This window comes from Pyxicephalus adspersus, chromosome 2 (genome assembly GCF_032062135.1).
Source record: "Pyxicephalus adspersus chromosome 2, UCB_Pads_2.0, whole genome shotgun sequence".
NCBI classification, from domain to species: Eukaryota; Metazoa; Chordata; class Amphibia; order Anura; family Pyxicephalidae; genus Pyxicephalus; species Pyxicephalus adspersus.
The window spans coordinates 107,443,601-107,454,759 of NC_092859.1; the positions used below are offsets into that span (position 1 = coordinate 107,443,601).

At 38.4% G+C, this 11,159-nt stretch overlaps 1 protein-coding gene across 1 annotated transcript in view; it reads left to right on the forward strand.

The window, feature by feature from the left end:
* The first annotated feature begins 2,639 nt into the window (after positions 1 to 2,639).
* FAM107B (family with sequence similarity 107 member B) overlaps positions 2,640 to 11,159 on the forward strand; it is a 35,762-nt gene continuing 27,242 nt past the window's right edge. The window contains exon 1 of the mRNA XM_072401756.1: positions 2,640 to 2,825. The gene's annotated coding sequence lies outside the window, so the exon portion shown is untranslated. The remainder of the gene's footprint in view (positions 2,826 to 11,159) is intronic.

The window sequence follows — 11,159 nt, forward strand, 5'->3', positions numbered from 1 at the left end:
TATTTCGAAGGTAAAACATGTTTTTCAGTGCATTCCACTTAAATATGCCTTTTTAGCATGTTGTAAAATTATTTTTATGGTACAAAGCATGTTTATGTTATTATCAAATAAATTAGGGCATTTGAATGTTGTGGGCCATAAACTCCCTTAGATAACACTCATATGGCTAGATTTTGGGTATCCACTTATCTAAAATAAAGTCCATACAAATGTCAAACAACCGTGTAGTCAAAGGATTAGAGAAAAAGAAAGGTGGAGTAGAAAAGGAATGAAAGAATGCAGTAAGCAAGGAGCCAAAACTGACCACAGAAAGCAGGAAAGTATAGAAGTGAGAGACAGAAAAATTGGCAAGGGGAGGGATTGGGACTAAATTAATGAGCCATTGTTGTAGTAAGGGCTTGGCTATAATTATTATTATTAATAAGTGTTAATTGTATTTACAAAGCCCTAACATATTATGCAGCTCTGTACTTAAATAGGGTTTGCAAATGACAGATAGATACAATCAATGACACAGAAGGGGGAAAGGACCCTGCCCAAAAGAGCTTATAAGAGGCTATTGCGTCCCACACAACTCCCACATAACTATATGTAAAGCTGACAACTTCTCAATTATGAGTTACTAAGATATCTTGCACTTAACCTGGGTGACTCTCATACACAGAACTGGACCTCTCATGGCTTGCTATGGTTATAATTATGGTTATTGTTACTTAAAAATGTTCAGACTTGCAGTAAAGTTGCGGTGCAGTTGCTGCTTCCTTATGCCAGGGAACTCTGGGGGATTCCCTGTTTAACTTTCTGTTTGACTAGTATCAGACAGAACAGGAAGAAAGGAAGCTCTCGCTCCCTCTCCATTTCATGGGTTTCAGGCAAACAGTAAACTAAGAAAATCCCCCATAGGAACTTAGCCAGCAATCATCACACATTTTTATTTCAAATTTTAGAGTAAGAAATGTCTCAAAACTCTGATGGGATTTTTTTGCAGTCTTTATGATGGAAATACCCAACACTTTCTAGCTAGGTGACAGAACAAAACCAGAGAGTAAATCTCTTCTATGCCTAACATGCATAGCAATAAAAGGTAAATGCTATATATATTTAAAAAACAAAAAGAATATTTCAGCTCTGTAATCAGTAATCATCACTCAATGCAATTTAAAATGTAAGCACCTGAATGTGACCTGTGGGTAGTCCCTAGCAGCCCCTGTACAGAGATCAGGAGGAGGAGGAGAAGAAGCAGCACAACAATCCAACCAATTAATGTGCTGATCTTCTATCCACAGAAAAAATGTCCTAGGGAAGTCTTTGGATTGAAGCAAAATATTGCAGTAGAAGTAGCATTTTTTAGTTTACCTTTTACCAACTTCCTATTTTTATTATTTTTGCCTGATTTTCAGCCTTAAAAAAGAAAAATTCTCCAAGTATATATGTATGTTAAAATAAAATATAATAATTGTAAACAAATACAAAGTGCTTTTGGTGCTTTTCTTTTTTTTATATCTGCACTGAGTATATTACAGTATACACAAAATGCTGGCACTTCTATTTTGCTTGGATAGATAGGTAAAAGCCTACTTCTATTGTCCATTTCAGACCTGCAGTGAGCCACAGCATTCTGCCTCTCCCATTCAAGTAAATAGGAGAGGTTGAGAACCACTCTCAATTCAGCAGACCTTTCTGTGGTGTGCCCATGTGGTTGTTGTTTGAATATTTGCACTACAACCTTGGGCAAATCTGGTAACCCGTAGTGTGGTTTTTTTTACCCCCGGGAGCACACAAGTAGCTTTCTGAGCACCCAAGAGCTATCAAGGGCACGGTTTCACACCAAACTTGTAAAAGTGCCCCAAAGCTATGTGGGAAGATGCCACATCCTGCAATTCCCTCATTTTGTGTACCCTAAAAAAAAAAGATTGGTAAAATTTTTACCGTTCCACGTACTTTTTCTTTCTTTTAGCTTTGATTATTTTAGAGACTGAATGAAAGGTTTAAAGCCAAATAACACTTTTCTTAAGCTAAAAAATACATTTTCTAGAAGTACACTAAATAAGTAAATATCCACCTAAAAAGGAAAACTAAGGAGGACAGAGACTTGGATCTGAAAGAGAGAGCACCCTCCTAATAAGAGACATTTGGGGGTATGCAATATCCAAGTGTTTTACCACCTATATTTTTATTTTATTCTCAATATTTTATTAAAGAAAGTAAACAATAGAGAATATTTAAATCCATTATATGAAAATAAATACACTCAAAAAGAAAACAATCCAGTGTAACATTATCTGAACAACATTCAATATTTTGATATATAGCTGAGAATGACAGAAAAGTGAATGTAAGCACATTTTGGAAGTTATGGGAGCAGCACTGCACAATTGAATGAAATCTGGTTACACATTTACATGCACACAAGTGACAATTCTCAGCAGTACAGCTTGGATTGCCCCAAAATATACAACTCTGAGGCTTGTGTCTGATCAAATGAAAGCATGTGTACAGATTACAAGGAACTAAATTAGTTCCAGTCCATCTCAGCAAACAACACAGGCAGATGATGGGAAGCAGTAGAAGCTGTGTGATGATCAGAGGAGGGGCTTGGTGTGGGAGCTATGGACTTCCCTCTCCACCCCTCTGCTGCTCATTGAGGTTATTGGAAGGCACACAGATCTGCAGGCACACAGAGATCTGCAGACACACAGAGCTGTCCAGGCACACAGGGATCTGCAGACACACAGAGCTGTCCAGGCACACAGGGCAGGCTACACACAACAACTGCCTGACATTGGACTAACACAGGCATCCATAGGGCGCTGGCTGCAAGCAAGGTAGGTCTGGCTGCAACTTTCTCAGCACATGCTACATCCCAAGTCATCAGCTTCCTGATCCCTGAGTCTTTATAGCATGCCCATCAAGTTCATCAGATTCTGCTGGATGACAAGTCTCTTTGTGTTGGAGTCTTGGGATCATTGATTTGTGCATGACTTGGATGAGATCAAGGAAGAGAATGGGTTATTGGGCTTTCCAGCTGTATGGCATGCTGTGATTGTGTATCTGACAATGAGTGTGTGTGCATTTCCAGTATGAGCCATGCACTTTCTTGTCTATAGATCTGTGATCAGACATGGAGTAGGGTGAAGCATGCTGGTAACATATGGGAGCACAGTGTGTGTAATGTGTTGTGCTTCTCATGGTGGGAAACTGTTGTGTAGACTTGTGGCCTGTTGTGTGATTGTGCCTAACTTTGTGATGTGTTGATGTTATCAGGGGAGACTAGCAGGGAGGGCTGCTGCCATCTGGGTCACCTTCTGATCCCTCCAGGGGTTTAGGGAGGTGGGTCCTACACCATGTCTGCAGACCCTGTAATGAACCCCCCAGGGTCACTTATATTATCTGCATGTGCAGTTTTTAGTGGCAGTGCAGTAAATTCCATGCAGCACCCTGCCATTGTTCTCATGTCAGTAACTGTAATCTTTCACAATATAGGAAATAGTCTGTGTAAGTGACAGTCCATTGACAGGTCTACCAGTTGCTGCTCTTGTATCTTATAATAAAGAACGTCAACAAATGCCCACTTTTAAAGGTTTCAAATCCTAAAAACAGGTTATTTTTATTCAGAGTGGTGTATATTCTTGATAATGTTTTCAGTGGGAAAAAAAAATCTGTAAATATCAACTTCAGCAGAAGATTCAATTTCTTAGCAAAAGATGGAAAATAAGTGAATTAAATGCTCAGATCTGTTTTATATATAGGGGAATACTTGAAAAATATTTCCAGCAGTGAGAACAGTTAAATAGTGTCTTGTGTGACTAAACCTTGCTGCATGCTGCATACAAACAAGAATGTCTCTGTTTATTGTACAGCGCTGCACAATATGTTGGCGCTTAATAAATAAAAGCTACAAGGTTTTCCTATGTTATGCCATGTGCACTAACATAAACACAGCTCACCATTTGTAGCCAATCTGTCCTCTTCACTTGATTTTGTTTAAGCTTTATGTGACATGTTTGATGAAGGTTTTCCTAAACATATACCCTATTGTTCTAATTGTTAACATTGTGGGAATGTTGTAAGTAATCTGTTCTGAGTATGGAAAAAATGTGATTCCCACATCAATCAGCTACAGAATATATTATAGGCTGCATTATATTATAATGAATATTCTTAAAAGCTTAAGGCAAGAGTGGTAAAAAAAAAAATAATAAAAAGCCTTGATTAGATAATCTGATGCCTGCGATTGAAGGTTGCAGTGCCTATGTGCAATGTATTGTTGGCCCCCCAACCCTCAGTCCTTGGTGAAAATTCATAATTGCCCCAAAGTTTGTTATATGTCAGTGTTCTGATTATGGGTTATCCAGCATTCACCAAAACATACTTACTATATGGGCTCATGATTGCTGATTGTTTCAAACATGTTTCAGCAGTTGGATCTGTCTGATCTCATGTGTAAGTCTTGCCAAAGTGTATAGTATTCATAAATCAATCTTTGTCATTCTGTAAATGTCACTGATGCAAATTTACTGAACAGAAAAAAACCTGTAAAACCATTTATTATATATATGAGAAATCATTTTTACAGTTGAAGTTTCATCTGCCTATATTTTCCCTTTCTGGTTTCATATATGACTGTACAAAGCTTCCTGGGGACATTACAGCACTTAACCTTCTTGCTGGGAGTTATTTAATTATTAAAATACCTTGATGGGTAGATGTCAATCTGGGGCAATAGGCCTGCAGCCTGTCCTAGGTAAACCATAGGCGTGACTCTGAGCCTCTGTGATTGAAATCTAAAGAATGAAAGATGTTGATCAGGGACAGTCAGGTTTGTAAAGAAAAGGGTCAGATATTGCGTCAGCAAGGAAATGAAGTGTGCTCTGTCTGACTTCTTGTAACTTTTTAATGTGTGTAAACCTGTGTGAGCCTGAAAGTTTGACTGCGGGTTAGCCAACAAATGTTACTTCTAACAGGAGTGTTTCACAACAATATAGATTTTGTAACATTGACTGGCATTCCTCTATAACGAATAGCATATTAAAGAAAAGTTTGCATATTGGTCTTGTATTCATGAATACAGTTTACAGGGCCATAATAAGAATGAGTTCAATAAAGTGTTTTTAACCATGAACTTCTGTTATTCGGTTCCTTTTGGTCTATTAAATATTTATCAGTTTTTTGTGCTTGATAAGTTCAGACATCTTGTTCGCTGATAACTTCCTGTACTGTCTGTCTGTTCTAAACACAAATTTTGCTCTCTGAGGACTACAGAACACACCCTCTATGCCATGGATAAATGTGGACACTATAAGACATTCCCTTGATAAAGTGTTTTCTTCTATCTACATTGGTTCTGTTTTTTAGTGTATCAGTTGATAATGAGGACACAGCTGGAATGTGACGTTTTTTTATCAGGTCTTTTAATGTGCGGAAGTAAGTTCAGATCATAGTTTGACTCTTCCTACTCTAATTTGACTTGGTGGGTTCAAACTATAAAGATGCCACAAAGTGGATGCTAAGATTGGGACTCCCCCTGTAATAAAAGCTTCTTTGGTTAGAAAAGTTTAGGTATATTGTGGGACATTACAAAAGTTTGAAGCCAGAGGGTACAATTGGTATACTGAGAGCCTCTTATTTGGGGGGCTCCCCTTATGATCAAGAAGAAAAACTTTGTGCTGGTGCCTTCTCCCCCATCATTAGATTGTTATCTTTGGTTTGTTTACTGAATGGTTTTGCTTTAAATAAAACTGTAAACTTTTTTAAATCATCAGTTTTGCTTCCTGTTCTTTATCAGTATTGCAAATGTTTGTAAGAGAATACAGGTAGTTGTAGATGGGCATTTATCTCCCCAAGGACAATGGACAAGAAAATGCCTATCTACCATGGAATAGGTGGCTGCAATAACAAAATGGTGCAGTATTTTTTCTTTACACCTGCACCATAATAGGAAAAACATTAAACCCATTTGTTCAAGGATTTCTGAAGTGTATTTTAACCCAAAAACAAAAATGATGGGACTGGTAACCTGCAATGTATTACATTTTTTATTAGGTTTAGTTCAGCATTAAACAAGTTCAAAAAAAGAGAGATGCTTGTTACAAAAATGTAAGTTGTTTTCTGTCTGTTATGTGCACGGCTCACTACTTCTTCATAGTATCAGTCAGGGGCCTCACCTCATCCTGCCTGTCACGTGTTCGTCTGTGGTCGTTAGTCATAGTAGGGCCGATAGGGATGTGCAGGAGCCAGAACACTACCAAAAAGTGTCGAATCTTACACATTACAATAACTTGTGGTTAGGAGCTCCAAGACTGCAAAAAATGAACCCTATGCTGAAGCCGTTTTTGATACTAATAAAGAACTGCCTAGGGTACTTTATAAATAATTTAAAAAACTCCCAAAACTTGTTCATGCAAGTGTAGTATGTTGAGCATGTTTGGTGAGTGAAGATATGATTTACACTGTACAGTATGTAGGTGTGTTTTTCTGCCTTTTGACTTTTGTCATAAAATCATCCAGTAAAAGTAAACAATACACATTCCAATGGAGTCCTTGAAAGGGATGGGCGAAGTGTGATGCATCTGTTGCTATTCTTTTTCCTAATGCTAGATGAACAGCTGTTTTACATTTGTTGTAGGTGTAGCTCACTTGGAAATGAACATGACTTTAGGTTTTCAGAACATACCAGTACTTCATAGTATGAGTGCAAGCTTCAACACAATCCTTTTTGATTTCCACTAAAAGTGCACGTTTTATGTGGATTAATGCAAAATATACAAATGTTTACTTTGTGCTGATCTTTCACTTGTATAGGCTAAAATATTCAGCATTTTACAGTTCTATAACCATGGACCTATCCAGTTCTTTAGGAGGCATCAAGGAGAACGTTGGGGTATAAAAGTTTCACTGGATCTCGCATCTCTGGGTATCTAATAAAGGCATAAAGACATTTTGCTTAGCCAGGAGATTCCTGTATTCTGTAATCTTTGCTTGAAAATCTTACATTGTTCAAGTGAAAATATCCAAAGATAAAGGTCTGCAGACAGGTATATCTCTATGCATTGTCTAATTATTTGATGAAATGGATTCATTGGCACCGGTTGTGCTTGTGGCTGCAGTGCTGTTTTGCTGCATGCATTTTGCTGTAGACACAAAGGACTCTGGTAGAGTCATGGGAACTGTATAACAAATGCTGATTATAGATATAAGTCATAACTCATATGTCTTGGTAATTTCCCTTTGATTCCAAAGACACAGCAGGAAGTTTGAGAAGATCTCTCTAAGCAAAGGGTAGTCACTTCTTATGCAGCTTACACACTTCCAATAATTATCGTTGGAGAAGAAACCAAAATTGCCAAAATTGTTTACAAAAATGGTGACCAAGGACGCAGACGAACGAGGATTGTTGTTGGAAATGACCATCTGATTAGCCGACGATCGTTCGCTATCTATCTTGTGTACAGTCGTTCAGGGATCATGCATGTTTCTGCAGTACACTTTCTCCTTTACATGTCACTTCCTGCATCGTTCAAACGATTGTATCTAGGGTGTGTACACTATTGGTGGACTATATTTGAACGATCATATTGTTCGTATCGTTACAGCATGTACAGAATTGTGCACATTACATTCGTTCAATTATAATTGTGCATAATCGTTGATCGGTCGTAATCGCTCGTTTTCTAACGATAATTATTGGAAGTGTGTACCTAGCTTTGAACAGATGTCACCAGAGAAGGTGTCCCTATTGGAAGTTCTGTCTTCAATTTCCTGTGACAGCTGAAACCTTTTGGATTTCCTTCACTTTCTGTTTTGGAGACAATGGTCACTAGGACCAACAAAGAAGGTTAATATCTTCAAAAAGCACTGATATCAATTAATAATACCTATGATGGAGGTTGTAACTAACTATTCCACATTCAATAAAACACAAAAAATGTCTATTTACTTTAAATTATGTGTCAGAGCATGTCATGGTATTCTCTGGTTTTATGACATGGCTTGATGTTAATGAATGGTGGATAAAGGTATTTGATATCTGAGGGTTTCATTTAGTCAATTTTCTGCTTTTATGTAACACTAAAATACTTTTCCAGGCTGTTCTAATAGTCAAACTTTGTGCAGGCTCCAGAATGCCAACACTGCAGTGGAAAGTTCCCGTAAGCTGATGTTGACTAGATGAAATGCACTGTTTCCACCCTGGACTTTAAATGTTGATCATATTAGAAAATAGAAATGTTGATACTGGGATTTAAGTGCCTTTTCTATTACACATGCAGTTTATGCACACTTAATTTAGATTATGCAGCTCCAGATTTTATGTGAGCAGGAAAAATAGGATTACAAATAAAAGAAATGTTAGCGAAGACCTATGAACACTGATGACTTTACTTAAGAATTATTTCTAGGTGATTTGGAAAATAAAAATGTCGGCAAGTTGTGAATGGTTAACAAATGGGCCTGCTATACCCATACATCTGATCCTGGATTGCCTTTCTCTGCAAAATCCATTCTGCTTTTGGCTGTGCTCTTGCAATGTGCTCAGCAAGAAAAGCAAACTGCACTTATGATCCTTGCAGCATAGGATAATATTTAACTTCTGTGCTGGCAGAGTTCATGAAGCAGTTGCTTATTTGGATATTTATATAATGTAGGAGCTGAAATATTCTGTCTGTGTATTTTATTGGGAAACTTGTAGTACTAATACCACTGTGTGTGCTGACCTTTAATGCTAGTTGCCTGGTTGACCTTGGCTTTAATATTTATAAACTGTATACTTGTTTCAGGTCCTTTAATGTAGATTTCATTTTAATGCATGGAGAGTGATGGCACCATTGGCTGATGGCACATATTGGCAAATTTACCTCCAGACTTGCCCTTTTCTTCCAGCACTGCCATCTCCATGAACTCCATCAACACCCCCAAGTTAACTGCAGCTTTTTCCACACCACAATCCTTGTTTGTCCTCTTTCCTTTGGTCATCTGCTAATGGCGACTTGCTCACTAATGTTACATTGTCCCCAGACTTGGCTTTAAAATTCATCATTTAAACGTTGTCAAGAATAGGCTCAGAGTGTACCGTGCAGCGCATGCGTGCCACAGGTTCTGTGGTGCAGAAGGAGCTTTTTTTCAGAAAACACGTTCAAAGTCTCTTCTGCCAAAAGGAAATCCATAGCCAGTGGATTAATGTTTATTGGCTGAATATCTTAAAAAGGTAAATGCAGATGTTTGGTTTGGGTTGCAGTAATGAGTTAAGTAAACAAATACGCAATCTCATTTGTTCAGGAACAGACTTTGCAGAAACATTTGTTCCTGAGCAGGCAGACAGCCCGACATTAACATTACTCTTTGCTGGGAAGGACCCACATATTGATAAGAAAACACAGGAACATTTTCAAATGACCACATTTGGTTCCTAAAACCATCATCACTCTCTAGTCAGGGATGTCCAGGGCCAGGATCTGCACCAATCCTAATATTTCTCTGACAGCTGTAATTTCCTGGCATGTTTGTGTAGACAAGATTTGGACAGTCTTGCCCCAGAGATAACCTGCTCTGGCTTTTTGTATCCCATAAATAGTTCCACTAAAATGGAACCTTTCTTAAGGTTTAAACTAGACTCCCACTGAAAGAAATCTGGTGTTCACATGGGTATTAATGTATACCCTTTTCTTTCCCTTAAACATTCTATGGAATGGCTTTTGAAACTGGTTTAATGGGCAAAAATGCTGCCTGTTCTCTTGCTTTACCAATGCTCTCTTTGACATTGACAACCGGGTACAACTCCCATCTGTGTTGGTCTGCTCATAATGGGTGACTGGAGAAAAAAACTGGACGTGCACCCATTTGATACCGTCTGCCACCTTTAGTGATGCCTTTGGGAATGCTGTTAACCTTTATCATTTGACAAATGTTTTCCTCAAAAACAAGTTGTCAGTATGTTACACTTAAGGAAGATAAGGGGAAATCTGTGATTTGCTTGTGGGTTTTTAAACTTGTTTGTTAAAGCGGTACAGGAAAAGAGCTAAAGCAGAAAGTTGAGCAGCCTGCCAATTTTTCATACTTTGATTTTTTTCCCTTTTAGATTCTTATTAAGTCAGATCATTAAAATATGAATTCCCTGTACTTCTGTTTTCCTTGAAGAAGGGTTTGCATATGTGTGATCATTTCCCAGCAGACCTACACAGTATGTAGAATTCTAATATTGGGGGTCCAAAGAGGCCATTCATTTACTATATTAAGGATTTTATTGTGTTGTTCTCAAATGCTGCAGAACAGGAATTTGTATAAGATTTGTTCTCTGGAGAGTTGCTCGTGTCTGGCCATCGGCCTGACCACAAGCCATATTAATTGCTGGTCTTAAGAATGCGTTCCACTCTGTCCCGCTATGTCTGGAATGGCATTCTGCATAGTAAATTGGCTTAGAAAATCAAAATCATGCTGCCTGGCAACATAAGATCCAGCAGCATGATACCCATGTAATTTACACAGCTGTCTTTAAGCTGTGCTTTTCTTTCACTTTTCTTTTCTCCAAAAACAAAGTTCTCCAGGTTTCACCTTCTGCCCTTTTGAAGGTAGGAGCTGTAGTGTTACATAAAGTGCACAGGTTGCAATTTTTAATGTAATTGAATATGGTGTGATAGTATGTATATTTTTATGAATGCCTGTTATGTTTGCGTACTGCAATGCTGTTGACTTTGAATAGCTCCCCAACACAAATTTAAGCTCCTGTGCTTTGCCTTCAAATCCCTACACAGCTATTGTCCCACTTACATCTCTGACATGGTTAAAAAATACTCCCCCTGCCGCTCTCTCCGCTCCTCCAATGACCTACTAATGACTTCCTCACTCATAACCTCATCACGCGCACGGATACAAGACTTCTCTAGAGCTGCTCCAACTCTCTGGAATGGTCTTCCTCGTCCTATTCGGCTTGCTCCTACTTTCTGCTCATTTAAAAGAGCACTCAAAACCCATTTTTTCAAACTTGCCTACCCGGCTTCTTCTGTCATTTGAAACCATCACTACTTCCCACACTACATATCTCACATCCTTTGTGTGTGAAATTCCCCCACCTACTAGATTGTAAGCTCTTCGGGGCAGGGTCCTCTCCTCCTGTATCACTGTCTGTATTAGTCTGTCATTTGCAATCCCTATTTAATGTACAGCGC